A 26,940-nucleotide genomic window follows, 5' to 3' on the forward strand; every position below is an offset into this window, starting at 1 on the left:
AATTTTTTGCCCTTCTTTACCTAGGTTGTCTTTTTATTACTGAGTTACAAGAGTTCTTTATATACTTTACAAATTTCCTCCCATTTTGTGAATTGTCTTTTCATTTTCTTGATGGTATCTTTTGAAGGACAAGAGTTTTAATTTATTTTTTAATTTTTTTGAAGCACAAGAGTCTTTAATTTTTATAATGCTTAATTTATTTTTTCTTTTGTTTTCTATGCTTTCAGTATCATATCTAAGAAACCATTGCTTAATTCAAGATTATGAAGACTTACTCCTATGTTTTCCTCTAAGAGTTTTATAATTATAGCTATTACACTTGTGTCTTTGATTCATTTGGGGTTAGTTTTTGTACATGGTGTGAAGTAGGCTATCCAATTTATTCTTTTGTGTGTGAATATTCGTGGTCCCAGCATCATTTGTTTAAAAAGTATACACTTTCCTTCATTGAATTGTCTCAGCACTGTAGTCAAAAATCAATTCATTGTAAATGTGAAGGTGTATTTATTGACTTTCAGTGTGAGTCATTACATCAAAACCACACAGTCTTGACTACTTGGCTTTCTAATAAGTTTTGAAATAGGGAAGTAGGAGCTCTTCAAATTTGTTCTTGTTTTTTGAGATTTTTTTGGCTATTTTGGGTCCCTTAAATTTCCATATGAATCAGCTTGAAATGTCTACAAAGAAATCAGCTGGATGCTTGTAAATACACTGCATCTATAGACCAATTTGTGAGTATTGCTATCTTAACCATATTAAGTCTTCCAATCCATGTATGTAGGTTGTTTTCCCATTTATGTAAATCATCTTAATTTTTTCAACATTTTATAGTTTTTAAAAAAATTTTTAATGTTTATTTCTAAGAGAGAGAGAGAGAGAGAGAGAGAGACAGCATGTGAGCGGGGAGGTGCAGAGAGAGAGGGAGACACAGAATCTGAAGCAGGCTCGAGGCTCTGAGCTGTCAGCACAGAGCCTGAGCTCAAACTCAGGAGTCACAAGATCATGATCTAAGCTGAAGTTGGGTGCTTAGCTAACTGAGCCACCCAGGGGCCCCTCAACGTTTTATAGTTTTTGAAATATATTTTAAAGCATAAGTTTTGCATTTATTTTATTAAAATTTATTCCTCAGGGGGCGCCTGGGTGGCGCAGTCGGTTAAGCGTCCGACTTCAGCCAGGTCACGATCTCGCGGTCCGGGAGTTCGAGCCCCGCGTCGGGCTCTGGGCTGATGATGGCTCAGAGCCTGGAGCCTGTTTCCGATTCTGTGTCTCCCTCTCTCTCTGCCCCTCCCCCGTTCATGCTCCGTCTCTCTCTGTCCCAAAAATAAATAAACGTTGAAAAAAAAAATTTAAAAAAAAAAAAAAAATTTATTCCTCAGTATTTTATTTCTTTGGAGTTGTTTTCTTAGTTTCATTTTTAGATTGATTATTGGAAATGTATATACCTGCAGTTGATTTTTGTATATCAATCTTATATCCTGCCATCCTGCTGAACTCATTTACTAGTTTTAATCTTTTTTAGTAAGTTCTTTAGAATTTCTACATAAAAATCATTGCATCTGCTAACAGAAAGCATTTTACTTCTTCCTTCCCAATCTGGATGCCTTTTATTTCTTTATCTTGACTAACTGCCCTGGCTAGAATCTCCAGTATAATATTGAATAGAGGTAGCAAGAGGAGACATCTTTGTCTTGTTGCTGATCTGAGGGGGAAAGCAGTCTTTTACCATTATGCTAGCTGTACATTTTTTAGACATGCCCTTCATTAGATTAAGGAAGTGCCCTTCTATTTCTTGTTGAGTTTTTTTTTTAATCGTGAAAGTTTAAATTTTGTCAAATGCTTTTTCTGCATCTATTGAGATGATCGTGTGGTTTTTGTCCTTTGTCTTGTTGATATGTATTACATTCATTGATTTTCAGATGTTAAACCAACTTTACATTTCTGGGATAAATTTCACTTGATAATGGCACATAATTCTTTTTATATGTTTCTGGTTTCAGTTTGCTAGTATTTTGTTGTAGAATTTTGTATCTGTTTTCACAGAAGCTATCGGTCAATTTTCTTTTCTAGTGATGTCTTCTGGTTTTGGTGTCAGCGGAATACTGGTATAATAGAATGATTTGAAAGTGTTTCATCCTCTTCTATTTTTTTGAAGAGTCTGTGAAGAATTGGTATTAATTCTTATTTCAGTGTTTGGTAGAATTCACTAGTGAAGATATCTGGGCCTGAAAATTTTATTTTGGTAGTTTTCTAATTATACCTCTATCTTTTTACTTGTTATAGGTCTATTTGAGTTTTCTATTTCTTTTTTAATTCAATTTCAATAGTCAATTTTTCCGTGTCTCTTTTAGGCATTTGTCTCTTCTACTTATTTAATTCTTTAGCATACAGTTATTCATAGTATTCCTTATAATCTTTTTAAAATTCACACCTAGATGTTTAATCATACATTACAATTTTATTTTTGTGTGCACATTTGTTTAACAGTCACTGAATTTCCAGGCCAGTTTCAGGTAACTGAAGAGACTTTCTAATTAGTTTATATTGTCTAGATCCAAGGTATGCTACAAACACAGTCGGAGCAAATGGGAAGTAACATCTTTCTAAAGACAGGCTTAGAAATTCTAGTCCAGTAAGTTAAGATGCTTCCTTTCTCTGGTAGCAGGGCTGGTTCATATCTAACTGCTCTGCAACCATTCATAGGTATCACGAAGAAAACAGGATATAAGACCTGTGTTATGGTACAGGTTTCACAAGTCAAATCATCTGTATTCAAAGGTAAATTTACAAAACCTTTGTAAGATGCATGTGCTGTAATAAATGGGATCACTGCGATTGGTAAGCCAGCAGCTATATGAGCCTGTGTCACATTTAAGATGTGTTGATAAAGACTATTTGCTCTTAGACCACAGAAAGCAGCATTAAGTCCAATATATGTTGATCCATGTTCAAAGAGATTCCTTTCTGCTTCTGGGAGTTCATTAATTTTTCTGGTTATGGTACTGAAAATTAAATTTCCTTGACAATATCATCTGGTTCACGATTATCCATCTTGAGCCTTATGCTCTCTGCACAGCAGTTGGTGCCTCCACCAGTCCTCCTCTGACAGGGGGCTGAGTGAATGGGGGCTCACTCCAACCTTTGCTCAACTAGCCTGAGTGCAGCCATCTTTGGCTGACAAGTGACTCTTCCTTATAATCTTTTAAAATTTCTATAAGTTAGTAGTATTGTGCCCCCTTTCATTTTTGATTATTTCAGTCTGAGTCTTTTTCTTTTTGTGTGGTCAGACTAGCTAAATATTTGTCAATTTTCTTTTCTTTTCAAAGAGCCAAATTGATCCTTTAAATTTTTCTGTGCTGTTTTTCAATTTTCCATTTTATTTATCTATGCTCTAATCTCTGTTATTTCTTTCCTTTTGTCTGCTTCAGGTTCATTTTGCTTTCTTTTCCATAGTGTTTCTAGGTGGAAGTTTAGGTTATCAATGTAAGATATTTCTTCTTTTTAAATTTGGTGTTTACATTTATAACTCTCCCTCTAAGTACTATTTTAGCTGCATTACATAATTTTTGGCAAATTGTAGCTTCATTTTGATTCCTCTCAAAGTATTTTTATATCTTCCTTGTTATTTCTATTTTGATACATTAGTTATTTAGGAATATATTATTTAATTCCACATATTTGTGAGTCCCCAATTTCTTTCTGTTATTGATTTTCCTCTTTCACTCCATTATGGCTGTAGAATATACTTTATATAATTTAAATTTTTTAAAAATTTACTGATACTTGTTTTATAGTCTAGCAATGATCTATTCTGGTGAATGTGCACTGGAGAATAATATGTATTTTGCTGTTGTTTGGGTGGCCTATAAAGGTCTTTTAAGTATAGTTGGTTTATAAATGTTGAAGTCTCTGTTTCCTTGTTTATCTTCTTTCTAGTTATTCTATTATCGACAGTGGAGTACTGAAGCCTCTATTACTGTTGAATTGTCCATTTCTCTCTTTAATTCTGTCAGTTTTTGCATTTTGGTGGCTCTGTTGGTAGGTGCATATATGTTTATATAATTGTATTATAAAAACATGATTTTTTGAAGTTTATTTATGTATTTATGTATGTATGTATTTATTTATTTAATATAATTTATTGTCAAGTTAGCTAACACACAGTGAATACAGTGTGCTCTTGGTTTTGGAGGTAGGTTCCCGTGATTCATTGCTTACATACAACACCCAGTGCTCATCCCAACAAATGCCCTCCTTCTCAAAACATGATTTTTTATAAACATGTTTATAACTGTATTATAAACATATAGGTTTATAATTGTAGTATAAACAACAGCATATTATAAACATATGTTTATATAATTATATTATAAAAGCACAATTTTTTACAAACATGTTTATAATTGTATTATAAAAACAATTTTTTATAAACTTACGCTTATAATACAATTATAAACATAAATGTTTACCTGTATTATAGGAATATATTTTTATATAATTGTATTATAAACATATATATGCATTTACCAACAGAGCCACCAAAATGCAAAACTGACAGAATATATATATATTTTTTCTTTTAGTCTTTTTTTTCAGCCTGACAGTCTTGGCTATTTGATTGATTGATTAGTACACTCACATTTAATTTATTATGGATATAGTTGAACTTACATATGCTATTTTACATTTTGTTTTCGATATGTCTCATCTTTTTTGTTCCTTTTTTCTTCCTGTACTACTTTCTTTGTTTTATGTAAATATTTTCTAGTGGAACATTTTACTTCTTTTAACAATATTTTTCACTGTTTTTTGTTATTTTCTTAATTATTTTTTTAGTGGTTTCTCTAGGGTTTACTAAATACATCTTAACATATTAGAACCTACTTTAGACTTACACTAGCTTAATTCCAGTGAGATATAGATATTACTGCTATATAGCATCTATCATACTTTGAGTTCTTGAATTTCTTCAGTGTGTAGATTTTTATTTTATTTATCTTTTTAACATTTATTCATTTTTGAGAGACAGAGAGAGACAGTGTGAGTGGGGGAGGGACAGAGAGAGAGAGAGGGAGAAACAGAATCCAAAGGCGGCTCTAGGCTCTGAGCTGTCAGCACAGAGCCCTACGCGGTGTTCAAACCCATGGACTGGGAGACCATGACCTGAGCTGAAGTCAGACGCTTAACTGACTGAGCCACCCAGGTTCCCCAAGTGTGTAGATTTTTAAAAATAAAATTTGGGATGTTTTCAAGTCATCATTTTGTCTAATTTTTTCCTGCTCCTTTCCCCTCTCCTTCTGGTACTTCTGTTACATGTATGTTGGTGTACTTAATGGTATTCCACAAGAAAGGGAACTCTCTTTCCCTTTGGAAAGAGAATGCAAACTGGTGCAGCCACTGTGGAAAAATAGTGTGGGGGTTCTTCTGGAATGGTTATCTGAGGCACTCCAGGTACCTGTTCCCCAGTGAAACAACCATAACTGGTAAATAGTAATTGTCCTGAGGGAATATATCAATGAAGAAACATTTATTCAAAAAAATTTATTAAATATCTGTAAGAACAGCCAGATTCTGTGGCACTTGAGCCATGGCCTTTTACCTCCCCAGGACATTTTGTAGAACAACAGAGCAATCATCTAGCAATTAGTGAAGCCCAATATTTATGTATAATACCAAATGAAGCAGACAGCTTAACAAAGAAGCTATGATGACAATGTCACATCAAATAAAGAATATGTATAAAGGTATAGAAATTATTTTTCAAAACAAATGGAAATTTTACAGTACAAAAGTACAATAAAATTCTCTCTAAAGCCAAGCTTTAGCTAGCTGCATCCCACAAACTTTGAAAAATATTTTCTCTTTTTCTCTTCTCACTTCTTTTGTGACTCATGGTTTAATTTCCAGATATTTTGTAATTTGCAGATACCTTTCAGTTATTGATTTCTAGTCAAGTTGCATTTTGTCAGAGAAGTCCTCCATGTGATTTCCATCCTGTTGAATTTATTGAGACTAGTTTTACGGCCCAGTATATGGTAAATGTTCCACTGGCACTGATTATACTGTAAAGTCTCCATTGCTGGGTGAAGTGTTCTATAAAAGTCAATTAGATTCAGTTTTTTGACAGAATTATTCAAGTTGTCTATATTCCTATTTACTTTTCTGTCTACTATTTCTTTTAATTGTGGAGAGAGGTGCTGAAATATCCAACTCTAATTGTGGATTTGTCTTTTTCTTTCAATTTTGTCAGTTTTTCCTTCATGTAATTTGAAGCAATTGGGTGTATTCCCATTTAGGAATGTCATTTCTTCTTAGTGACTTGACATTTTATTATAAAACATCTTTCTTTATCTCTGGGAGTATTCCTTGTTCTAAAGTCTACTTTGTCTAATATGAAGATAGTCATTCCACTTTTCTTATGTTTCATGTTTACATGGTATATCTTTTTCCATCCTTTTACTTATATTTTTCCTCTGTCTGTGCATTCACAGTGAATTTCTTGTGGACAGAATGTAGTTAGACTTTATTATCCAGTTGGACAATCTCTGACTTTTTACTTATTTATTTTTTTAATGTTTACTTATTTTTGAGAGAGAGAGAGAGAGAGAGACAGAGTGTGAGTAGGGGAGGGGCACAGACAGAGGGAGACACAGAATCTGAAGCAGGCTCCAGGCTCTGAGCTGTCAGCACAGAGCCCGACACCGGGCTCGAACCCGCGAGTGGTTAGATCAAGACCTGAGCTGAAGTCAGATGCTTAACTGACTGAGCCACTCAGGGGCCCCTCTGACGTTTAATGGGAAAATTTAGTCCATCTTCATTAAGTGTAATTATTGATATGGTTAGGTTTAAATCTACTGTTTTGCTATTTGTTTTCTACTTGCCCCATATACTTTCTTTTTTCTTCTTTTCCTATCTGTTGGATTAATTGAATATTTTTTAGTATTCCATTTTATGTCCTCCATTAACTAATTTATTAATTATTTCATTTTACTTTTTAATGGTTGATATAAGGTTTATGGCATGCATCTTAAATTATTAGTGTACCTTTAAATAGTGGTGTGCCACTTCTGCAATAATGTAAGAATTTTCATCAATGTGTAGTTGACCCTTGAAGAACACTGGGGTAGGGGCACTGATCCAACCCCTCTCATAGTGCAGTCAAAAATCCACATAAAACTTTTGAGTCCCAAAACTTAACTACTAATTAATAGCCTACTGTTGACAGGAAGACGAACACATATTTTGTATGTTATAGTGTTATATACTGTATTCACACAATAAAGTAAGCTAGAGAAAAGAAAATATAAAACATAAGAAAAATGCATTTACAGTACTGTATTGTATTTATCAAAAATAAGTCCATGTGTAAGTGTACCTGTGTAGTTCAAACCCATGTTGTTAAAGGGTCAACTGTACTTCCACGGTCCTTCTCTTTGGTCAGAATTTGAACAGCTTGCAGATCTCTGTGAGCTCTGGGGGTTGTTCATCTTAGAGCTCCTTCACTAATGTTCTCTGCCTGGCCTCATAGAGTCTTACTCTGTGTATTAACCAAAGATGCAAGGGGGATCCTCTTCAGATTTCTAGCTCTTGCTCTGCCTAGCTTACTTGTTTCTGGTACTCTGCCCTGAAGATTCCAGCTGCCTCAGCCTCCCTAACTCTGATCACTGTTTCCTCAATTCAACAAAGTTGCCATGTTCTCCTAGAATTACCCTTCCCTGCATCACAATCCAAAAAGTAGCTCCTGAAAGAAAACTGGGACCATCACAAGCCTCACTTTATTTGTATTGCTTCTCTCAGGGGTTATAGTTCTGCTTCCTCTGTTATTCACTGTCTGAAAACAATTGTTTTATGTAACTTCTCTGGTGTCCTGTTGTTTGTTACAGTAGAACAAATCCAGTACCAGTTACTGCTTCAGGTCAGAAGCATTTGTTTACTCTTTGGTTATATTTGTATTTCTTATAACTTTATTTTTGCATTTGCCTATATGATCTATTTTTTATTTATTGTTACCATATATAACATGGAAATACATGTTCATTCCTTTCTACTACTTAGTAATTGCTTTCTCAGAGGGTAAAATATGCTTGCAGATATACTGCTTGAAGAACTTTTAAGCTAAATATGAGGTTTTTTCAGACAAGTGATACAAGGCCTATTATTTGTTCAAGCTAATAGCTATTCAAGCTAGTTTTCACCACATTTTTATTATTAATTAGTATTTAGTGTATGTAATTTTATTCATTGGCTCCTAAATAGAATAAAAATGTGACTTTAAACAACAGAAACATCACAATCTCAGAGTGACTTAGGTATTGGACAGGAGGTTTTTCAGTCCCATTTCTTGTTGGGTGAAAGAACTACATTCATGCCACTTTTGTGCAAGTAGTGAGCTGAGCCTTTCTTAAGAATTTACAGTAAAAAAAGATAACATAACTCGAGTATGCTCTCTTCATAACTAGGAAATTCCAATATGTATTAGTCTAAACTTGTCTTATAATGGAAGTTTATCTTCTTTTTTCCTATCCTTACTGGAAACTAAGATTAGATAGATTTCATTTGCCCAAGTTTCAAATTACTGATAAAGAAATGGTATTTTTTATACAGCAGTGGAAAGCACCATATATCTATTTGGGGACTTTATATTTTTTAAAAACATTTCTCAGTTACTTCTGGTAACAATATGATCCTATTCTTATTGATAAAGTTCAGTTTATATAATACTCTCTGAGTAGTTGACTCATAGTGACTCCCTATTTTTCTTACCTCAGTGAATTCCAGTATCTGTGAAATTAAAAATAACTATGATTTTGCTAAGAAGAGGTAGAGATTACTATACAAATACCAAAATATATTATAAAATCAGTATAATTAAAACAGTGTGTTATTGAGGCAGGAATGGATTGATAGATGAATGGAAGAGAATAGAGTCTAGAAATAGACTCTTAAATATATAAGAATTTAGTATATGTTAAAATTAGCATTTCAAATCAATGAGGGAAGAAAGGAATTGTTTAATAATTGGTGCTAAGATAATGGGATAACCATGTGGGGAAATATCATATTCTTATTTCATAATACATACAAAAATAAAGTCCAAAAGGATTAGAGTTAAACATAAAGATAAATCACTGAGGAGGTACCAGGGTGACTCAGTAGGTTAAGTGTCTGACTCTTGATTTTGGCTCAGATCATAATCTCAGAATTCATGAGATTGAACCCTGCATTGGGCTCAACCTGACAGTGTGAAGCTTGCTTGGGATTCTCTTTTCCTCTCTGCCCCTTCCCAGATTGTGTGCGCTCTCTCTCTCTCTCTCTCTCTCTCTCTCTCTCTCTCAAAGTAAATAAATAAACATTAAAAAAGTTAAGTCACTGAGGAGAAGATATTCACAATTTTAAAGGAGAGGAAACCAAACCCAGAAACCTGAAAGAAAAATATTAGCTCATGTACATGGGTATGAATGTATAAGCCTGTGTATGTGCGGGTATGTGTTTGTGTATGTCTGAATGAGCTTATGCATAAAAATGTCTGGAAAGATCTATACCAAGCTCTTAACAGTGGTTATTTTTAAGGTTATTTTTAAGGGTCAGAAAGGACTTTTACTTCCTTTTTTCATGTCTGTTTATGTCATTACTATTTTGTTACAATTAGTATCTGTAACAACTATAATCAGGAAAATTTTTTTTAAGTTTATTTATTTTGAGAGAGAGAGAGAACACCAGCAGGGGAAGGGCAGAGAGAGAAGGAAAAAGAGAATCCCAAGCAGGCTCCAGGCTGTCAGCGCAGTGCCTGTCATGGAGGCTCAAACTCACAAACCACGAGATCATGACCTGAGCCAAAATCAAGAGTGGGACACTTAACTGACTGAGCCACCCAGGTGCTCCAGGAAATTCTTTCAGTTTTTTTTTAAGTTTATTCCTTTTGAGAAGGAGAGAGAGATAGTATAAATGACAGGGAGTGAGAGAACCTCAAGCAGGTTCCAAGCTGATAGCTTGGAGCCTGATGCAGGGTCAGAACCCACGAATCTTGAGATCATGACCTGAGCCAAAACTAACAGCCAGATGCTTAACTGACTGAGCCACCCAATTGCCCCAGAAATTTTTTCATTTTGAAGAATGAGCGCATAATGAATGGATATTGCCTATGCACACATGATGAAATAAAAGCTACCATTTATTGAATGTCAATTATGTGCTAGCTAGCCCCTTTTATGACTGATTTAGGGCCCAACACAACCCCATGAGATAGGTTCTACTTTTAACCTCCTTTATAGCTATTGAAGCAGGAAAAGATTGATAGATTGATGTTAAGACAATTGGAGGAAAGACCTCTTTAGAGAGGTCACACAGCTAGTAAGTGGCAGGATCAGGATTCAAACTCAGACAGTCTGGCTGGCCTTAGAGCTAAGATCTTGATTAGAACACTCTACTAGCAAAAAAGAAAAAAAATAGGAAAAAAAAATAGGACACTCTATTAGCTTTCAGAACAACCATTACCTGAACACAGGCATAATATCCCTTTTTTAATAGATTTATGGTCACTATGTTTAGACATGATGGAGGCCCAACTATGAATATAGACTGAAATATGAATATGTTTTCATCAACACTAGAAAAAGATGTCTGAAAGAGGGTATAAAGACATCCCTGGAAATATCCTAGAGTGGAATCATTTATGTCCTACCCAGGAGAATGAAGGTCTGTGGTGAATTGTAATCATCATTTTGCAGATAGTTCTTGGCTGCACAGAGCTTTTATGCATTGAGTGTCTCTTCTCATTTCTTCAACACCTGAGATATGTGAATCTGACATACAAAGTCTTCTCTTCTGTCCAGAAGCAAGCTTTTATTGCTATCTTTCTATCAAAACAGGTTAATACTTTGTTAATATTTTGAAATCAGGAACAAAGCTGTCAATCTGAGATAAACAATTTGGGAACACCCAAAGGCATCTCAGGAGGAACAATTTATGGTTGACAAATTCAATCTAGGTCATAGCCATTGACAACAACATTAATTCCTCAATTAGCAGTAAGAGTGGAGTGACCATGCACACTAACAGATAATCAAGCCTGAGTAGAAAATTGCATTTTGAGAAGTCCAAATATAAATGCTTATTATAGGTACCATATTCTTAATCAGTATAACCAAAATAATTTATTAGGAATTAAAGAGACAAGGGAGGAAGAGAAAATGAAAACCATGAGTTTCTATGATATATTGATTCTATCATAGAATAGTCCTCTCCCATATAACAAATGCACATTGGACTTACAAATGTTTTTTTTCTTCCTGGGGATTTTGATCAATGGAGGTTTAGTGATATAGGTTTAAATATATTCATCTCACTTCCCAAAGTGGTGTTGGTTTGCGCTGTTCCACAGGGCAGTGCACACACTTTTAGCCCTTGCTGGCTGCATACAAATCCTCGAGCGGGGCTAGGAAGGAGTGGAGAACGCTTAGTGCACAGTCACTACTCACTGAGAAATCTGAATGTTGTGCCCTGATCTCTTTGCAAGAAAGCCAAGAGTTGGGTTTATATGGGGAATAGTGGGAAGCAAGCTTCCATTGCTCTGTACAGGGCATTCATCACGGTCTGCCTGGGATGAGAGTTAACCAGGAGCAGGAGAGAGACCATTCCTCTTACCTACCAGGTGCTAGCCCTGTACTAGACACCTTGTCAATGATCTGTATCCTGCATCAGAGGCTGAACTTCTAGAGGGCACCAACCTCTCTGACTCTTCTGGTATCTTTGCAGCTCCTCACATGATAGAAGTTCATCAGATATTTATTTAGTTATGGTTAAAAGTTGTACGTTAGAAGTTGTTGAAAGTAAAGCTGAGGAAGTTAAAATGTATAGTGTAATAAGTAAGGATCCACTGCAGATTCTTGAGAAAGCTTTTTTTTTTTTTTTTTTTTAATGTTTTGGTTAGGTTATTGCAGGGTTTCTCAACCTTGGTACTATGGACATTTGGGACCAGATTTTTTTAAAACTTATTTATTTATTTGAGATGGCAGGGAGAGGCAGAGAGAGAGGGAGAGAGAGAATCCCAAGCAGACTCCACATGTGTCAGCACAGAGCTCAATGCAGGGCTGGAACGCATGAACCGTGAGATCATGACCTGAGCTGAAACCAAGAGTCAGACACTTAACCGATTGAGCCACCCAGGCGCCCTGGGGCCACACCCTGGCCCCAGCGTTAAAGGTGTGTGCACTGCCCTGTGGAACAGCGCAAACCAACACCACTTTGGGAAGTGAGATGAATATATTTAAAACCCCAGTTGGGGGCCTGTCCTTGTGCATTGTGGGAGGTCTAGCAAAATCCCTAGGCTCTACCCACTAGATACCAGTAGCACTCTGCAGGTGCAACAACCAAAAATGTTTTTCAGACATTGCCAAATGTCTCCTGGGGAGCAAAATTGCCACAGTTGGAAACAACTAGGCTGTAAGAGGGAATGGTGACGTTAGAGGCTGGGAATATCAGATGCTCAGATCAGAGGAAGAGGAGCCAAAGAAAGGAGGTAGATGGAAGATAATTAATTCAAGTGTAATTTGATCTAAAGATAGTGACTCATTACTGGTATTATTACAGCTACATGTAGTATTTTGGAGTCTAATACAGAAGTGTTGGGTAGTACTGAACTAAAAATCTAAGGAACAATTCATGAGGGATTCTCATGGAAAAATATGAATCCTTACATTGCTTGGAGAAAACCACAGCCAGAGTTGTTATGGAAAGGTTGTGGCCAATTGTCGTTTTGCTGGAATTAACTTCCCCTTTATATAACTGGAAATACCAAATTTAAACATGCACCTTTTAATGCAAATTGTTATTTTATATTTACAAAGCTTTCCGTTTATTGTGCAAGAGAAAACTTTCCTGCGGGTATGCTGTAATTCTCTCCTGCTAAAACGTAGATTATAAAAATCCATGCTGTTACCCTTTGCAATGTGAAACAACACTCCTTAAAATGTAGTGGATATTATCAAATCGGTTTCAGGAGAGGCTTGAGGGAGCAGGAAAATGAAGTAGATATTAGATGCAAAACAATTTGGTTTTGAAAAAACTGCACACTTGTTTATTCCAGTGACAGGAGCTAATAGTGAGTTCATTGTAACCAACTAATGCTGCAGCATCTGGTATAGTTTTAACAGAACTGCTGCTCAAGGCAGAGATTAGGTGAGGTTTAGGCTGCCCATGGTTTGCTGCCATGCTTCATTTTCTGAATTCTCCTTATTTTCTGCATCTGTAAGAACTAAAGAACAGTCATACTATCTTTCTGTATTTGAGTGTTGATAATTGGGATATGTGGATGCTTCTAGGTATATGTTCATCTGGAAAAGATATTTGCTTGGTGGCCTTTACACCGATGACATGAAATTCTCTGATTGGAATCTGGGTCCTGATACACAATCTTTAGAGGTTCTTGATACATGATCTTTAGAAGTGACAACCCTTGGGACTATGGTGCCAGTCTGGCCCCTTATAAAAGTCCACAGATATGCTTGGGATCACTTACACTGTGTTTCATTTCTACCATGAAACTGGTTGATAAAAGGTGCATGAAATCCACTCATATTTTTCAAAGTGAGTTTCTAGGGTTGGAAAACATCCTGTGTGAGTTTGCACTTTAAATTCTTGTTTTGTGCAGCACCTGGGTGGCTCAGTTGGTTAAGCGTCTGACTCTTGGTTTTGGCTTAGGTCATGATCTCACAACTGGTGAGTTTGAGCCCCACATGGGTCTCTGCACTGACAGCGCGGAGACTGCTTGGGATTCTCTGTCCCCCTCTCCTTCCGCCCCTCCTCTACTCATGTTCTCTCGCTGTCTCTCTTTCTCTCTCAGAAATAAATAAACATTAAAAAAATAAATTCTTGTTTTATATACCATCTTGAATTTATCATTGGGCACAGTGTAAAAGTCAGCCCCAACCATTGTGTTTCCTTGTGCAATGTTTCAATCTCACAGGACAGTTCTGGTGGAGGAGAGGTCTCCCTGGTGGGGCATTAATGCCACCAGCCTCTGCTCTAGGTTTCCAGTAGCCTCTTCCCTAGCTTCCAGTCCATCCATTCCAGCATCTCAGGGTAGAACTCTTCCCCTCCTTGTGGGGACCAATAAAGGGCAAGTGCAAAGCAACAATTAATGAAGGTTGTTGGTCATTCAGAATGAGACATCCATACTGGTGGAGGCTATTTGGGAAGATCTGTCCTCCTCTCTGGTGTCCCTTTTTTTCTGTTCGCTATTCCCCCTACTTCTCCCATATTCCTCTATTCCCTTTCTCCCTTCTCTCTTTCCTTTCTTCCTTCATTTCTTCATCTGTTTCAGGTGCTGTAACAAAATACTGTAGGCTAAGTCCTTTATAAACAATAGAAATTTATTTCTCACAGTGCTGGAGGCTGGAAGTCTAAGATCAGAGAGCCAGCAGGGTAGGGTTAAGACTCTCTTGGGGTCACTTGTTGTGTCCTTGCATGTTGGAAGGGGCTAGGGAGCTCTCTTGGGCCTGTTATAAGGGCACTAATGCCATTCGTGAGGTCTGAGTCTTCATAACCTAATCACCTCTAGGCCCCGCTTCCTAGTATCATCACTTTGGTCATTAGGACTTAACATATTAATTTGTAAGGGGACACAAACATTTACACTATTACAATTTCCTATATGATATAATAACCTTCAGGTTGCAAAGCATCCAACAATAATCTTGGCTTCTGCGTATAATTCTGATTTCTTTTAGGATGCTCTTTAAGGAAAAGTTTAGTCTTTAGGGGGCCAGGAAGGTGGCAGTAGTTCTATTTCAAATAGTTTTTTGGGTTCTTTTCCTCTCAAATAGTTTTTATAAAAAGTAATCTCTATGCTCAACATGGGGCTCGCACTGAGAACCCCAAGATCAAGAGTCACATGCATGCACTACCTACTGAGCCAGTCAGGCACCTCTCCTCTCAAATAGTTTTAAACAACGTGTCTGGGAGTTCAACCATCTGCTATAAGGGAATTGTACCAAATACTGAGTACTCTCATCCCTACCCCAGTGGGTGGGATCCCACGCCCTGGGGAGCAGCAGACTGTAGCACACCTGGTCCCTGGGCCAGACTGCAGGGTCTCACCTCTACTGCTCACTAGCATCCTGGATTTCAGGCCTCTGTTCCCTGATTCCTAACACAGCAGTTACAACAGCAAGCTGTCATCAGGTTGTTACGAGGGTTAAATAGTTTATCAATATAAAGTGCTAGCCCATAGTTCACACTCAATAAATGTCAGGTATAATGATATCACCATCCTTGTCCTCAAGGAACTTGTAAACTAGGGGAAATGGGACAACAGACATGAAAGATTTACGAAAGAGAGTCTGTCATAAAGTTTTACGTGTTAGGGTTTAAATGTCACAGGAGTTTAAAGAAGAATGAAATTTTTCAGGGTCTGTGGTCAGGTAATGTTAATAGAGGCTGAAGGTTGTTGAGGCCAACATACACTAAGCACTTACTACTTCTATTACTCAGTCACCCAACTGAGCGTTTACCCCATGACATTCACTTTGCTAACCATGCTTTGCTACTCTGAAGAAGAGGCATAGTTATGATCTCTGTGCTGGGTGCTGGGCTAAATAACCCTTCTATACATTGTGCCATTCAATCCTTTCAACACCCCTAGAATTAGGTGGTCATATCTCCATTTTACATATGAAGACACTGAAGTTCAGAGATGTTAGTTTCTTTAAGGTGACAGTGGTAATAAATGACAGAGCTGGGACTGGAGCACAGGTTATCTGATGGAAGAGCATGTAAAAAGAGGGGTGTGTAAGGTGTGAAAGGCTGACTGAAATAGGTGTGGAGGGCAGGAAACCAATGAAGCCAATTCTAGTGGGAACAGAGAGTCTACTGGGAGCTAGAGATAAAATGGGATTGCTATGGATGGTCTCCTTAGAAAGACACCACAGGGCAAGTAAAGGTGCTTGGACTTCACCTGGTGGCAGTGGGAAGCTCACTGGCTCCTAAGCCCTGGAGAGAGAAACATGATGAAACAAGTTATTACCGAGTTTAGCCTGGCTCCAGCCTAATGGGCAGTGGCACATTAGAAGGGTCAATTTTGGCTTGAGAAGGCAGACAGGCAAAGGAAGTAGGATGGATGCAGGTGTGAGCTGATGAGGGCCCAGAGCAGGGTGTGCTGAAGAGAACAAAGAGGAAACATCAGATCTACGGGACTCCTTAAAGGCAAATTGCCAGGTCTCTGTGCCAGCTTGGATGAGGATGGTACACGAGAGAGGAAGGATCAGAATGTTCCAGAATTTCTTGCCCTAGCAGTACTGAAAATAGTGATGTTTCTGATGAAGCAATGAAAATCAGGAAGATATGTGGCGAAGGCTTTTTGTTGCTGTTGTTTTATGTATATTGAGCTTAAAGCTGCCTCTGGGAACCCTGTAAAACATTTGGGCTAATGGAGATTGGAGTATGCATGAGAAGTCAAGGCTGGAGACAAAGATTTGAGAATCAGCCATGTGGAGAAAAAAAGGATATATCTCTAAGGCAATGATAATGCATAGGGTTAGGTGCCAAAACAAGGAAAAGAGGCTGCAAAGGGAAAGAGAGTGATTGTTTTGGATAGTTATGGGAAAATCAGGAAAATAGAAAAAATAACGGCACCCTATATAAGACAGGTCAGAAGGTGATCACTTGGGCTCTTTGAGGAAGGAAGCTCATGGGCTCAGTAGATTGTGAAGGTGGAGAGAGGCCACACAGAAAGAAGTAGGTGGGAGAGGAATGGAAGGGAGTGAGCAGAGATGATGGAGAATCTACAGACTTCCAGGAGTTGAGAATTAGGATGGCCTACTGTGGAAGGGGACACAGGGCCAAAGGAAGGTTGTCTCTGTTTCTTTGTAGAATTAAATGGTGTGGGGATGTTTGAAGGCATGTGATTGGCCGTGGACAGGGAGAATTTCACACCTCTACAATTATGAAACAGATAGGTTTAACATAAAAAACTTTGGGGAGGGGATCTTTTTGCAGTTTTCTTAAATGGAAGTGGGGACAGTTCAGACCATGCCCCCGACTCAAACAGAAGTGGAGATTTTTCATTGACTTTATCACAGTGACCTCCAAGCCTTTTTTTTTTTTTTTTTTGGTTGCTTATATCTAGTAGTATAATTTTTTTGAGAATTCAGTTTCAATATATACATATTTAATTTTGAATTTTATATACATATACTACCATGATTAGCTAATATCTCAAGGTACATCATTCACCAGGGTGAGTACATTACTAAAAATGTGGATATAATTTTATAATACAAATGTTGTTCTTGGGGCTCCTGGGTGGGTCAGTCAGTTAAGCATCCAACTCTTGATTCTCGCCCAGGTCATGATCTCATGATTCATGGGATCGAGTCCCTCATCAGGCCCTGCACTGACAGCACAGAATCCCTGCTTGGGATTCTCTCTCTTCCTCTCTCTCTGCTCATCTCTCTCTTTCTCTTTCTCTCAAAATAAATAAATAAACTTAAAAAAAATGTTGTTCTTGATAATTTAGAATTATTTTGGGGTGATTTCCTATTAGAATTCATTATGTTGTCATTGTTTTTACCTTGTACTTGGCTGAGGGTTTGTTTAGTAAAGCTATGTAACATAATCCATATTAACTAGGTCTTTGCAAACTCCTGTCTGTAGAAAGTGGGCCCCACACCTTCTTCAGGGAATCACACATCCTATTCTTCACCCATGGCTGTCTAATGTAGGACTGTGTGAGTATACCAGGGCCAGTCTATATATTAAACATTCATACAGCCTAATTCTCCTCTCCCTCCCTCTTTCCCCCTCTACCTTCCTTCCTTGCTACGAAATGGATATCCATAGATGCTCTACTATTTTCTCTTACCTCCCAATAAATCATCTTACCTTGGGGTATGTGCCCCCACCCCTGCCTTGGAGAACACAACTTTAGAGAGGGAAAAACTGAGGAAATGGGAGAATCACACTTATTATTATTACAATGCAGCACTTCTTTTTTGTTTAGTGTAGGTTTTATGCCTTGGACTGGGAATCAGGAACTTGGGTCTTAACTTTCTCTTTGTCTACAACTTGTATACTATGCCCTAGGGCAAGTTCCTTTACCTCCCTGTGCCTCAATTTCCTAATTCACATACCAGGGATGAAAAGACCTGTCATACCTTACTTAAATGGCTGCATAGGTTCTCATGGACTAATGTATGTGAAAGTGTTACAAAAACTGGAAAATGGCCAAATGCATTGCAATTTCATCTCTAGACCACACAGATTCCACACGGTACACCATTTCCCCCCTCCCCCCCCACAAATTCTTTACAATGTAGCAAATCCTTTGATCATTATTACTTCAAGTCATTGAAGTGTAATGCTTACAGGCAGAACTATGCTTCTTGTTAGCTAGCAATGCTTACACATTGCTTTCTGGGGTCACTGGGCATATAACTGTTACTTCCCTGAGGTCCCTTCTGCTTCACATTGTCTCGCAAAAGCCCTGTTTTTCCTGTCAACAAAGTCTCATGCCTGCACTTCCTGCCTGTTTGATGGGCAAGTGTCTCCAGATGGTTCCCCTTAGTATGGACTCTGCCAGGCACACCCAAAGCCCAATCTATACACCACTCAGACAATTCAGAACACAGAAAGATACCACACAACTTGCTTTGCTTAAATAACCAAGATGAAAGTAAAACAATTTTTTTTGTGTGGGGCTAGAATCGTTTTTGAATAATTTTTTCTGATGATTCAATGTTTGGAAAATTTAGGAAAGAGAGATAAACAGAAAAAAAAAATGACCTGTATTCCCAACCTCTTTGAACATTTTGGTGTAAATGGTACCATTTCTGCCTTCTATTAATAGGAATAAAATCATTGTTTAGTAATATTATTTTAAAATATGTAATAACATACAGTGTATCTTGTTATTAAATATTCCTTTCTAATATGATTTTTAATGGTGCATTATATTCCATTGAATGGATCATATTTACTTAACAATAGGCTATTGTTGAACACTTGGTGGTATTTTGCCTGCAGAGTAGCAGAGCTGGCCAGTGGGCAGCGATGGGAAGTGAAAGACACAGAGGGTTTCCCCTGAGCAGATACTCCAAAGAAGATACTCAGGTGAACCTTTCCCCTGTGTTCTTTTTCACTCATTTCCTTAATGGTAGAACTTAGCCACATGTTCTCAGATACTCAGGTGAAGATACTCAGGTGAACCTTTCCCCTGTGTTCTTTTTCACTCATTTCCTTAATGGTAGAACTTAGCCACATGTTCACTACTGCAATGCATATCTCATATAGCTGTATTTTTTACTAAGTTTATTTATTTGTTTGTTTGGAGAGAGTGACAGAGAGAGACAGAGAGAGAGAGAGAGAGAGAGAGAGAGAGAGAGAGAGCGAGAGAGAGCGCATATGCGTGAGTGAAGGAGGGGCAAAGAGAGAGGGAAGGGAGAATCCCAAGCAGGCTCTGTACTGTCAGCTCACAGTGGAGCTTGATCTCACAAACCGAACTGTGAGATCATGACCCTAGCTGAAATCAAGAGTCAGCTGGTCACTTAACCAACTGAGCCACCCAGGTGCTCCATCATATATCTCTCTTTTTAAATGTATCAATGATTACTTTTTTTGGGTGAACTCATAGACATGGAAATTTAGGATTAACTGGCTTATAATATTCTAAGGCTTTCGATGAGTATTGATTACAAAATTGTCAAAGTTAGAACCAACTTATATTTCCTGGAGTAATGTAAAATACTCTTCATCTCTTCAGTGTTATTGCCAACATTGGGTGTAATTTTAATGTTTATTTATTTTTGAGACAAAGAAAGTGGGGGAGGGGCAGAGAGGGAGACAGAGGATCCAAAACAGGCTCTGTGCTGACAGCAGGGGCTGACATGTGGGGCTTGAACCCACGATCATTACCTGAGCTGAGTCAGACACTTAACTGACTGAGCCACCTGGGTGCTCCTTGCATGTAATTTTCTTTAAACATATTTAAAGAAATATTGACCCCAAATGGCAGAAGACAGAAATAATAAAGATTAGAGAAGAAATCAATGTTATAAAAGACAAAAAGCAAAAAACAGTAGAACAGATCAATGAAACTAGAAGCTGATTCCTTGAAAGAATTAACAAAATTGATAAACCCCTAGCCAGTTTGTTCAAAAAGAAAGAGGAAAGGACTCAAATAAATAAAATCAAGAATGAAAGAGGAGAGATCACAACCAACACTGCAGAAACACACACAATATTAAGAGAATATTATGAGCAGTTATATGCCAATAAATTGGGCAACCTGTAATAAATGGACAAATTCCTAGAAGCATATAAACTACCAAAACTGAAATAGGAAGAAATAGAAAATTTGAACAGACCCATAATCAGTAAAGACTCAGTAACCAAAAACCTCTCAAAAAACAAGAGTCCAGGGCCAGATGACTTTCCAGGGGAATTCTACCAAACATTTAAAGAAAAGTTAACACCTATACTTTTGAAGCTGTTCCAAAAAATAGAAATGGAAGAAAATTTTCCAAACTCATTCTATGAGGCCAGCATTACCTTGATTTCAAAATCAGACAAAGACCCCACTGAGACTAATTTTGCTGATGAACATTGATGCAAAAATTCTCAACAAGATACTAGCCAACTGGATCCAACAATACATTAAAAAAATTATTCACCATGATCAAGTGGGATTTATACCAGGGATACAGGGCTGGTTCAATATTTGCAAATTGATCAATGTGATATATCACATTAATAAAAGGACAAGAACCACATGACCCTCTCAATAGATGCAGAGAAAGCATTTAAATACAACATCCTCTCTTGATAAAAACCTTCAAGAAAGTAGGAATAAATAGAAAGATCATACCTCAAGATCATAAAAGCCACATACAAAAGACCCACCACTAATATCATCCTCAATGGAGAAAAACTGAGAGCTTTCCTCCTAAGGTCAGGAACAAGACACAAGGATGTCTACTCTCGCCACTGTTATTCAATATAGTTTTGGAAGTCCTGGACTCAGCAATCAGACAACATAAGAAATAAAAGCATTCTGAATCAGCAATGAGGAAGTCAAACTTTAAAGATTCCACCAAGGGGAGCTTGGGTGGCTCAGTTGGTTAAGTGTCCGACTTCAGCTCAGGTTATGATCTTGCAGTTTGTGAGTTTAAGCCCTGCGTCAGGCTCTGTGCTGACAGCTTGCTCAGAGCCTGGAGGCTGCTCAGGATTCCGTCTCCCTTTCTCTCTGCCTCTCCCTGACTCATACTCTGTCTCTGTCTCTCTCAAAAATAAATAAACATTAAACAAAAAAATTTTTTAAAAAGATTCCACCAAAAAACTGCTAAAACTGATCCATGAATTCAGCCAAGTCACAGGTTATAAAATCAAAGCATAGAAATCCGTTGTATTTCTATACACCAATAATGAAGCAGCAGAAAGAGAAATCAAGTAATTGATCCTATTTACAATTGCACTAAAGGGGCGCCTGGGTGGCGCAGTCGGTTAAGCATCCGACTTCAGCCAGGTCACAATCTCGCGGTCCGTAAGTTCGAGCCCCGCGTCAGGCTCTGGGCTGATGGCTCGGAGCCTGGAGCCTGTTTCCGATTCTGTGTCTCCCTCTCTCTCTGCCCCTACCCCGTTCAAGCTCTGTCTCTCTCTGTCCCAAAAATAAATAAAAAAACGTTGAAAAAAAAATTTACAATTGCACTAAAAACCATAAAATACCAAGGAATAACCACAACCAAAGAGGTGAAAGATCTATACACTAAAAACTATAGAAAGCTTATGAAAGAAATTGGAGAAGACACAAAAAAATGGAAAAATATTCCATGCTCATGGATTGGAAGAAAAAATATTGTTAAAATGTCAATACTACCCATAACAATCTACATATTCAATGCATTTCCTATCAAAATAACACCAGCATTCTTCACAAAGTTAGAACAAACAATCCTAAAATTTGTATAGAACCAGAAAAGGCCCTGAATAACCAAAGGGACCCTGAAAAAGAAAACCAAAGCTGGAGGCATCACAAGTCCAGACTTCAAGATATATCACAAAGCTGTAATCATCAAGACAGTATGGTACTGGGACAAAAACAGATACTCAGATCAATGGAACAGAACAGAGAATCCAGAAATGGACCCACAAACATATGGCTAACTAATCTTTGACAAAGCAGGAAAGAATATCCAATGGAATAAAGACAGTCTCTTCAGCAAGTGGTGTTGGGAAAACTGGGCAGCGACATGCAGAAGAATGAACCTGGACCACTTTCCTACACCATATACAAAAATAAACTCAAAATGGATGAAAGACCTAAACATAAGACAGGAAACCATCAAAATCCTCAAGGAGAAAGCAGGCAAAAACCTCCTTGACCTCAGCCGCAGTAACTTCTTATTCAACATGTCTCTGGAGGCAAGGGAAACAAAAGCAAAAATGAACTACTGGGACCTCATCAAAATAAAAAGCTTCTGCACAGCAAAGGAAACAATCAGCAAAACTAAAAGGCAACTAACAGAATGGGAGAAGATATTTGCAAATGACATATCAGATAAAGGGTTAGTATCCAAAATCTATAAAGAACTTATCAAACTCAATACCCAAAAAACAAATAATCCAGTGAAGAAATGGGCAAAAGACATACATAGACATTCTTCAAAGAAGACATCCAGATGGCCAACTGACACATGAAAAAATGCTCAACATCACTCATCATCAGGGGAATAGAAATCAAAACTACAATGAGATACCACCTCATGGTGGTAGAATGGCTAAAATTAACAACAGTCAGAATGGCTAAAATTAACAACTCAGGCAACAACAGATGTTGGCAAGGATGTGGAGAAAGAGGAGCCCTATTGCACTGCTGGTGGGAATGCAAACTGGTGCAGTTGGAAAAGTGTGGAGGTTCTTCACGAAATTAAAAATAGAATTACCCTATCACCCAGAAACTACACTACTATGTACTTATCCAAAGGATATAGGTGTGCTGTTTTGAAGGGGCACTCACACCCCAATGGTTATAACACCGTTATTGACAATAGCAAAAGTAAGGAAAGAGTCCAAATGTCCATTGACAGATGAATGGATAAAGATGTGGTACACACACACACACACACACACACACACACACACTGGAGTATTACTCAGCAATCAAAAAGAATGAAATCTTGCCATTTGCGACAACATGGATGGGGCTAGAGTGTATTATGCTAAGTGAAATTAGTCAGTCAGAGAAAGACAAGTATCATATAACTTCACTCATATGTGGAACTGAAGATACAAAACAGATGAACATAAGGGAAAGGAAGCAAAAATAATATAAAAACATGGAGAGAGACAAAACATAAAAGACTTTTAAATATAGAGAACAAACTGAGGGTTGCTGGAGGGGTTGTGGGTAAGGGAATGGGCTATTTAAATAGGTAAGGGGCACTAAGGAAGATTTGTTGGGATGAGCACTGGGTGTTATATGTAGGGGATGAATCGCTGGATTCTACTCCTCAAATCATTATTGCACTATATGCTAACTAATTTGGATGCAAATTAAATAAACAAAAAATAAAAAACAAACAAGCATACTTTTCAGCGGGAATACTTCTGTTTGTTTACTAAGTTGTCCTATGGGTATCTTGCCAAAGAAACTTCTTGGTTTTTGGACTCTATTAGATGGTTATGAAACTGTTTATGTTCTTGTTTACTTTTAAGGGAATAACTGCAGCAATGAGGAATGAAAGCCGAACATACCAAGATAGTGTAGTACAATCACAACTGAATACCAGGATGTGTTGATAAAGCATTCTGATAGACAAGAAATCAATAACTGATGTATTGGTTAGAGGATGTTTTACATTACAAAGTGTACGGACTAACATTTAAACATGAGAAATTTATTAAAGATGAATTTAAAAAATTATGATTTTGAACCTAGGTACATTTCTGAAGATTAACCATGCCAATTACCTAATTCTTTTGTATAGATCATGAGGTGACTCCTAGATTTTAGGGAAATAGCTGCTTTAAAAAAAATTTTTTTTTTCTTAATGTTTATTTATTCATGAGAGAGAGAGAGCGTGAGTGGGGGAGAGGCAGAGAGAGAGGGAGACACAGAATCTGAAGCAGGCTCCAGGATCTGAGCTGTCGGCACACAGTCTAATGCGGGGCTCGAACTCACGAACTGTAAGATCATGACCTGAGCTGAAGTCAGATGCTTAACCTACTAAGCCGCCCCAGAAATAGCTTCTTGATGTTTGATGTCTGAATTTAATCTCTATATAACAGATCTCCCACCAACCATGATTCTGGCTGCTAACAATATTTGATACCACAAATCAAGTTTGCCAAGGCACTCAAGTGACTCAAAATCGGTTAACATTGGCAAATTAATATCTGACATATTACAGTATTATCTTTTCTATATTCTCACACTAAGGGCTGATTTGTGTTCTCACCCCTTCCATAACATGGGAGAACCCTCCTCATGTGACAGAAACTCTGTGTATGAGGAACCATGAAGTTAAAAAGACAACCCATAGAATGGGAGAAAATACTTACAAATGATATATCTGATAAATGTCTTATTTCCAGAATATGTAGAGAACTCTTACAACTCAGTAACATAAAGATAAATAACCTAGTTTTAAAGTAGGCAAAGGACATGAATAGACATTTCTCCAAAAAATATACACAAAATCCCAATAAGCACACAAAAAGATACTGAACTTCATGCAAATCAAAATCACAATAAGATGCCATTTCATACCCAATGGAAGGCTATAGTGAAAAACAGGCAATAACAAATGTTGATAAGAATGTGGAGAAACTGGAATCCGCATTCATTGTGGATGAGAATTGTAAAATGGTGCAGCCATATTGGAAAAGTTTTGTCATTCCTTGAAATTTAAACATGGAGTTACTATATGACCCTGTTAGATATCTATCCCATTCCACTGTTAGATATCTATCCCATTCCAATCTATAACAATTCCACTGTTAGATATCTATCCAGGAGAAATGAAAACATATGTCCACACTTGTGTGGACATATAATTCTCAAAGCAGAATTATTTATAATAACCAAAAAGTGAAAACCACACAATGCCCATCAATTAATGATTGGATAAACAAGGGTATATCCATACAAGGAATTTTATTTGGTGACAAAAGGGAATGAAATATTGATAAATTACACAACATTGATGAACCTCACTACATGCTAACCTCAATTATTCAAAATGAAAGATGCCAGTTGCAACAGATCGCATATTATATGATGATTTATATGAAATGTCTAGAATAGACAAGTCCACAGACACATAAAGCAGATTACTGGCCTAGACCTGGAAGGGGTAGGGAGAGTAGGAATGGTGAACGATTGCTAATTGGTTCCTTTGGGGATGTGTAAAGGTTCTAAAATTAGATTATGGTGATGGTTGCACAAGTCTGTAAATATATTAAAAACCATTGACTTGTACAGTTTAAACAGCTGAATTTTATGGTTTGTAAATTATATCTCAATAAGGTGGCTAAAAAAGTGAACATAGTTTCAGGGACAATATGAAGTCGTTTCACATATATGAAACCAAGTTCCCAGAAAGGGGAAGGTGAGTAACAGATGGCTAAAAAACTTCTCAGATTTAATGAAAACTATAAACCACACACCAGGAAGCCCAAGGAATCCCATGCAGAATAAATACACATATTTGCATCACAAACTGAGGTATATCACAGAAAAATTGCTTAAAACAAGTGATTAAGAGAAATATCTTAAAAGCAGCCAGAGAAGGGGAAAACACATTACAGAGGAATGTAGATAAAAATTATAGCAGACTTCTCAGCAGATATATGCAAGAAAAAGTGAAATGACTCTATAAAATGCTGAAAGAATAAAAAATCAATTTAGAATCCTATATCCAGTAAAAATATTCTTCAAAACAAAAGCAAACTTTTAAATAAACAAAAATGGAAACTTTGTCACCTGCTACTTGAACTAGAAGAAATGTTAAAGTTCTTCAGGCAAAAGGAAAATGCTATCTGATGGAAAACTTGAATTTACACAAAGGAATGAAGAGTACCAGAAATGGTCAATATGTGAATATAAAATAATTTTTGTATCAATTTATTCATTTCTTCAGTGGTAACTGATCAAAGCAAAAATAAACAAAAAACAACAACAACAAAAGCACATCATAACACATGTGGAAATAAAATGTACAACAAGGGCTCAAAGGACAAGAGAGGAAAAATGCAAGCATAATATTGTAAGAGTCTTACATATCTTATATAAGATATGGAATAATATTATTTCAATGTAGATTGAATAAGTTAAAGAACAATATTGTAAATCTTAGAGCAACCATTAATAATTAGGACAAATGGAAATAGCTTATTAACTACTAGTGGAAGTAAAATGGGCTTTTAAAAAACAACCCAAAAGAAGGTAGGAAAAGAAACAAGAACAATGTTTGGAAGTTCATCAAGAAGACATAAAAATACTAAATCTGTATGTGCCTAAAACAGAGCTTCAAAACATATGAAGGAAAAACTGATAGAAGTGCAAAGAGAAACAGACAAATGTATAGTTGGACACTTCATTTCCCCTCTCCTAGTATTTGATAGAAAAAATAGAAAATCATTAATGATATAGATGATTTGAACAATCCTACTAAACAACTGGATCTAATTTATATTGATAGTATGTTTAGCCCAACAACAGTAAAACACATTTTTTTCAAGTGCACATGAAACATTTACTAAAATAGATCAAAAGCTGGGTCATATAATATGCTTCATCATATTTAAAAAGATTGAAATAATTATAGATCGCATTTTTCTGAAAACATGGAATTATCTGAAATTATTTAGAAAATCCTAAAATATTTTAAAATCAAACAACAAAACACTCAATTAAATAGGCTATGGGTAGGAGAAATCACATATTATAAAACA

At 36.9% G+C, this 26,940-nt stretch overlaps 1 protein-coding gene and 1 pseudogene across 5 annotated transcripts in view; one reads left to right on the top strand and one right to left on the bottom strand.

The window, feature by feature from the left end:
- The window catches only part of CCNY (cyclin Y), a 317,495-nt gene that overhangs the window by 45,617 nt on the left and 244,938 nt on the right, over positions 1-26,940 (top strand). The window lies entirely within an intron of this gene.
- Positions 1,361-4,102, bottom strand: LOC109501404 (annotated as a pseudogene).

The sequence above is a fragment of the Felis catus genome, chromosome B4 (assembly GCF_018350175.1).
Source record: "Felis catus isolate Fca126 chromosome B4, F.catus_Fca126_mat1.0, whole genome shotgun sequence".
In the NCBI taxonomy this organism is placed as follows: Eukaryota; Metazoa; Chordata; class Mammalia; order Carnivora; family Felidae; genus Felis; species Felis catus.